Source organism: Musca autumnalis, unplaced genomic scaffold, assembly GCF_047663935.1.
Source record: "Musca autumnalis isolate F117 unplaced genomic scaffold, ASM4766393v1 scaffold_4, whole genome shotgun sequence".
NCBI lineage: Eukaryota > Metazoa > Arthropoda > Insecta > Diptera > Muscidae > Musca > Musca autumnalis.
This window is the reverse complement of record NW_027411977.1, coordinates 239,624,889-239,630,888: the sequence shown is the minus strand read 5'-3', so window position 1 is coordinate 239,630,888 and position 6,000 is coordinate 239,624,889.

The following is a 6,000-nucleotide window of genomic DNA, read 5'->3' as shown; positions in this document are numbered from 1 at the left end:
TAAAGATTATTGAGGTTAAAGTTTATATTTTATTTATTGCATATTTTTCCAATATTTCGAAATTACATTGAATTTCATCTTCAGGGATTTTTCTGTCGATTACTCATTGAATTGCATTTTGGGAAGTACTTTCAATGGATACACATTTCTAGAAATGTTCCTTTTTCCTTCTCCGACAAAAGACTTTGTGACGACAAACGATATAAAAAACAAGTAAGCCTAGGCTATAGTCGGACGGGGCCGACCATGCAATACCCTACACCTTTACCCCTGGGAATTAGCTTTCCACATATCAAAATTTCTTTATGGAACAAATAAACTTATTGTAAGAAATAAATTTGTGGATTCTTGCCTGCCTGGGGAAACGTTTTGAAAAATGGTGGCAAAACGACCCATGCTGCAATCTATGTATAAAAATCCAATTGGACAATTAAAACGTTAGGTCACCATGTAATTTGCAATAATGCAACAACTGGGAATGGGAAAATGTGGTTCTTTACACATAACCCAATATATATTAAGCAGTAGGCCCGTTATCTAGCAGACACTTTATTGTAATTTTCATCAGGGGGAAGATCAGTAGTTCGATTTTCATATGTAGTCTACTTTGCCGGTATATGCCCTCCAGGAAATAAAATATAGACCAAAAATCTTTTTTTGTATTTTTCATACAAAAGTAATGGTCCATTTCACCCGCTAAATAATATCAGATCATCGTTCAAAATTGTAGGCATCTTCTCTACGTAACTCCCAACCTCGTGCAAAATTTCGTGATTATTGGGCTATAATTGCGACCGCTAGCGTGTTTATAAATACACTACACACAAATAACAGGGTATATTAGGCTATAACTCTGTTATCTTATCATGTAGACCAACACAATTGACATCAATAGAAAGGTCAACCGTTCCTCTTCCAAGTATAGCTTACTTGCCAGGAATGTCTCTTCCAAGAATAAACATATAAGCTGTATACTAAAAATTTTCATAATTTTCACACAAAAGTTTTGGTCCATTTAACCCTCTAAATATTATCTGATCGCCATCTCAAATTGCAAGATACTTCTTCGTCATATACTCTTACCTTACTTAAAATTTCGTGGCGATCTGACTATTATTGCGACCTACAGAGCATCTACAAAATCGGATAAAAATTATGTTTTTGGTCCATTTCACCCGCTAAATATTTCACGATCATCACCAATTAAAATAGCGATCTATTCTGATGTCAAACCGACCTCCATACCAAATTTCGTGACGATCGGTCCATAATTGCGGTCTGGAGTTTGATTACAACTTATAATGGACAGACGGACACACGGACGGACGGACGGACGGACGGACGGACACACATCTCAAAATCGCTTTATCTCGCCGAGATATGAAGATTGGTATACCACATTGGGGGTCTCCGACGAATATTTCGCGGTGTTACATGAATTTTTACCAAAACAAACTTATAATACCCTTTCCACATAGTGTTGTAGGGTATAAAAACTGGTCTTCGTCAAAATCTCAACAAGTATCAGCCGGCTTTGCGGGCAGGAATATAACCTGAGCCTGTGTGAACTGAAACGTTTATCTATGGACAGATCGAACAACGGCTACACAACCAAAATCCCTTAACCCAAAGCTATGTATTAGGAGATTTTCAGAATTGTGTAGCCATTTGGGGACGTATGACACGGTGCTCTTGAATCAAATTTAAATGGAAGGTGCTTACACCTGGGAAGTTTTTGCGGATTCTGAAACTACAATGTTCATAGATGCTAAAAATCAAAAAACAAAAAAATCGCCGGAGCGCTTTTCAAATAAATCGCGATTCAAGTTGACATTTTTAGGGGTTGTTTAGGTTTTCACGATTTTGCTTAGAAACCGCAAGGTCTATGAAAATGAGACTGAAGAAAATGTTGAAGCTATGAAAATTCTCTACAAGATTGACCTTTACGGTATTTTCGTAAGTTCTATCATTTTTGAGATATTAAAGTTTAAATTGGGACAATGCACTGACTGTATCGCCCCCTTATAAAACAATGTCATGAAGGGTGCTCCTTAACTAACTTTTAAAGAAAACAGCTTGCACAGAGGAAGTTCATGTGAATTCTGAAACAGCAATGTTCATAGATGAGAAAAATCCAAAAACAAGAAAAAATCGTTGTTGGGATTTTTAAATAAATCGCGGTCAAAATTCACATTTTTAGGATTTCACGATTTTGCTTGAAAACCGCAAGTCCAATCGAAATGGAGCTAAAGAAAATATTGTAGCTGTGAAAATTCTCTACAGGATTGACGTTTATGATTTATTCTCAGGCTGTACCATTTTTGAGATAAAGAAGCTCAGTTTACATATGTAGGTTTTTTTGTTAGGGTTTCGCGATTTTGTTTGAATACGGCAAGTCTTATCGGCATGAGACCTGAGAAAATCTTATAGCTGTGAAAAATCTCTACAAGACTGGCTTATGTAATTTTTCCTAGTTTGTACCATTTTTATACCCTCAGCATTTATGCTAACGAGGGTATATACACTTTCATACGGGCAAAATGTCCCTCATCGAAATAATGGTTTTAGACCCCAAGTATGTTTGGACGAAATGTGTTTCAGACAATTTGGAGTCGATTGAGCAATGTCCGTCCGTCTGTCTGTCTGTCTGTCTGGCTGGCTGGAGCGCACGATAACTCTCGAACGGATAAACCGATTCGGTTCAAATTTTGGCTTTCGTAATATTTTGCCCAAACTTAGTTTAAGTTCGAAGATGAGCTATATCGGTCCACTCCTTCCGGTACCTCCCCCACAAAAGTTCGAAAATGTTCGGAAAATTTGTGCGCACGATAACTCTTGAAGGGAATAACCGATTTGGTCCATACTTTGCCTATCGTGGAGCGTGTACCAGACTTAGATCAGGTTTTAATATGGACTCAATCGGACCACTCCGTCGGGTACCTCCTACACAAAAATTTGGAAAAATTCAGTTTAGGACCATCTCTCGAATCGCTTTGGTTTTTGCTTTAGCAACTTGTATTCACTGCCCTCCATACGACGGTATAAGTTTCATCAGGGGCAGGTCCACACTTCCTGAGAAAATAGCCTGAAAGTTGCAAAAAACCCCTATGACACCGTGTGAGGAGGTTGGAGGGCAAAATAACTCTCGAACAGGTCTGCCGATTCGGTCCAAAGCTTGGCCTTAGTAATATTTTGTCCAAACATAGTTCAAGTTCGAAGATAAGCCATATCGGTCCACTCCTTCAGGTACCTCCCCCACAAAAGTTCAAAAATGTTCGGAAAAATTGTTCGTACGGTAACTCTTGAAGGGAGTGGCCGAATTGGTCTATACTTTACACATGCTAATATATCTACTAGATATAGATCAGGTTCAAATGTGGACTATATTTGTCCACTCTATCCGGTACCTCCCACACAAAATTTCGGATAAGTTCACTTTAAGACCTGATATCGAATCACTTTGATTTTTGTTGAAGCAACTTGCATTCGCTGCCTCAATTGCGATGGTAAAAGCTTTTTTAGGGGCAAGTCCATACTTCTTGAGCAAACATCCCTGAATTTGTAAAAAACCCCTATGGTACCATATGTAGTGGCTGGAGATCCATTTTTTTAGTATCTCCTCCTCAAAACGTTTGATCTTTAATCCTAATCAACATTTTTGTCAGTTCAAACGCCCAAAATTTTTAAAACTCCCTAAATACATGCGTTTTTTTGTGAAAAAATTTTTTCAATATACACAGGCTGAGGGTATATCTCTGTCGGCAAAGCCGACTGATACTTTTTACTTGTTAGATATATAAGTTTATGTTGGGAAATTGCAGTCATGACATTGTTTTATAATGAGACGATACAGAATTGAATTGAATTTGAATTGTCCCAATTTCAACTCCTTTGTTGTTTTGATTTCAGCATCTATGAATATTGTAGTTTCAGAATCCGCAAAAACTTCCCAGGTGTAAGCACGTTCCATTTAAAATTGATTCAAGAGCACCGTGATGAACTTGCCAACAAAATATGGATTTTATCATTGATCACAAGCGTTGCGGAGAAGGTACCTGAAGAAATGGACCGGACCAACATAGTTTATTTTTGAAGTAGATATTATTTTGGGGGTCATTCCTTTTAAAAGTTATTGCGCCCACCAGTCATTTCAGTTCTTCACCAATGTGGTTCATTTTCGAGCTTAAACTAAGTTTGGACCAAATATTACTAAATCCAAAGTTTGATCCATTCAAGAAAAATCGCACATACCGCTTTAGCTAAAATTCTTGAAATTTGAGGGGAAATACCAGACCGAAAATCACCATCTTCGAACATTATATAAGGCTCGCAGAAATATCGCGATAAACAAAGTTTGGACCAACGCAGTATCCGGTTAGAAAGTTGTCGTGCGCACCAACCACTACACATGAATGCCGTAGGTGTTTTTTACAGCTCTCGGACCATTTTCTCTGGAAGTATGTACTTGCGCCTGAAAAAACTTGTACTGTAGTAATAGGGGACCCGAGAACGCTTGTTGCAAAAAAAGCAAAGCTTTCCCGAGAGGTCTTTTTGTTTATTAATTTATTAATTTCATATTTTTATGGATTTTTGCTAAAAGAATGTATACATGTATAGACCTGGACCTGGAAGGACTGGTTGCCAGAGTTTTCCTAGTTCCTGATCAACTTATTAGAAGATCCACGATAGGAAACCAGAATTTCTATAAGAGAAGTCCGACCATTGTTCCGCGATTGGTTGCTAGAATTTCATCATGGATAGACTCACTATTGCTCAGTATTAGTTCTCTATCAAGAAAACCACTATCAGCCTTCAGAAATTCTTTGCGATAAGATCTACGATTGGACACCAAAATATACTTAGGGAAATAACTACAATTGGTTTCTTTATGACTATAACAACGATTGGATTTCCGAAATTGACCATATTCTGACACGGCAGCGTGATAAAAGACAAAAAAGAAAAAGTGATATCACTCAATTACATAACATTCACTGTAGTCGTGAGTTATTTGATAAAAGATGCACCCTAAAATATATGTGATTATTAATATATCCAGTGTTTTGAACATATATTAACTCTGATATATTGTCAAAAAACAAGGGACATTGGCCTAGAGGTCTTACGTCATTTTAATTAAAATATAGTAATGAACATTATTTCATCAGTAATATAAGTCTAAAATAAGGTTTACATCTTTGCTAAATAAGAAATTTTCGCTAACATGAACTTTCAAAATTTTGGTCAGGTGGGCCCCCCCCCGAAATGAAATCCTGGCTACGTCCCTGATGCCATCTACTGAACCCATCCATTATACCGGATATTGCCCATAAGCCCATCTACTGTACCGTATATGGCCTAAGCCCATCTACTATACGTATACGGCCACAGCCCATCTACTATACCGTAGATGACCAAAGTCCTTCTACCATAACGCAGATGGCCTAAGAGCCAATATGTTATACTTTAGACGGCCTAAGACCCCATGTAATATACCGTATATGGCCTGTGAGCCCATCTACTCTTCCGTAGATGGCGTCTGAGCTCATCCACTCTTCCGTAGATGACCCTTGAGCCCATATACTCTTCCGTAGATGGCCTATGAGCCTATCTACTCAGGCGTAGATTGCCTATGCCCCCATCTACTCAGCCGTAGATGGCCTATGAGCCCATCAACTCAGCCGTAGATGGCCTAAGAGCCTATTTGCTTTATCGTAAGAGCCCATCTCATTTTCCGTAGATCGACTAAGGGCCCATCTACAATACCGTAGGTGACTTAAAAACCCATATACTACCGTAGAGTATATGGGTTTTTAAACCTAAAAGTCCATCTTCTCTACCGAAGATGATCTGTGAGCCCATTTACTCAGCTGTAGATGACCTATGAGCCCATCTACTCATCCGTAGATGGCCTATGCGCCCATCTACTCAGTTGGAGATGGCCTATGAGCCCATATACTCAGCCGTAGATGGCCTATGAGCCCATCAACTCAGCCGTAG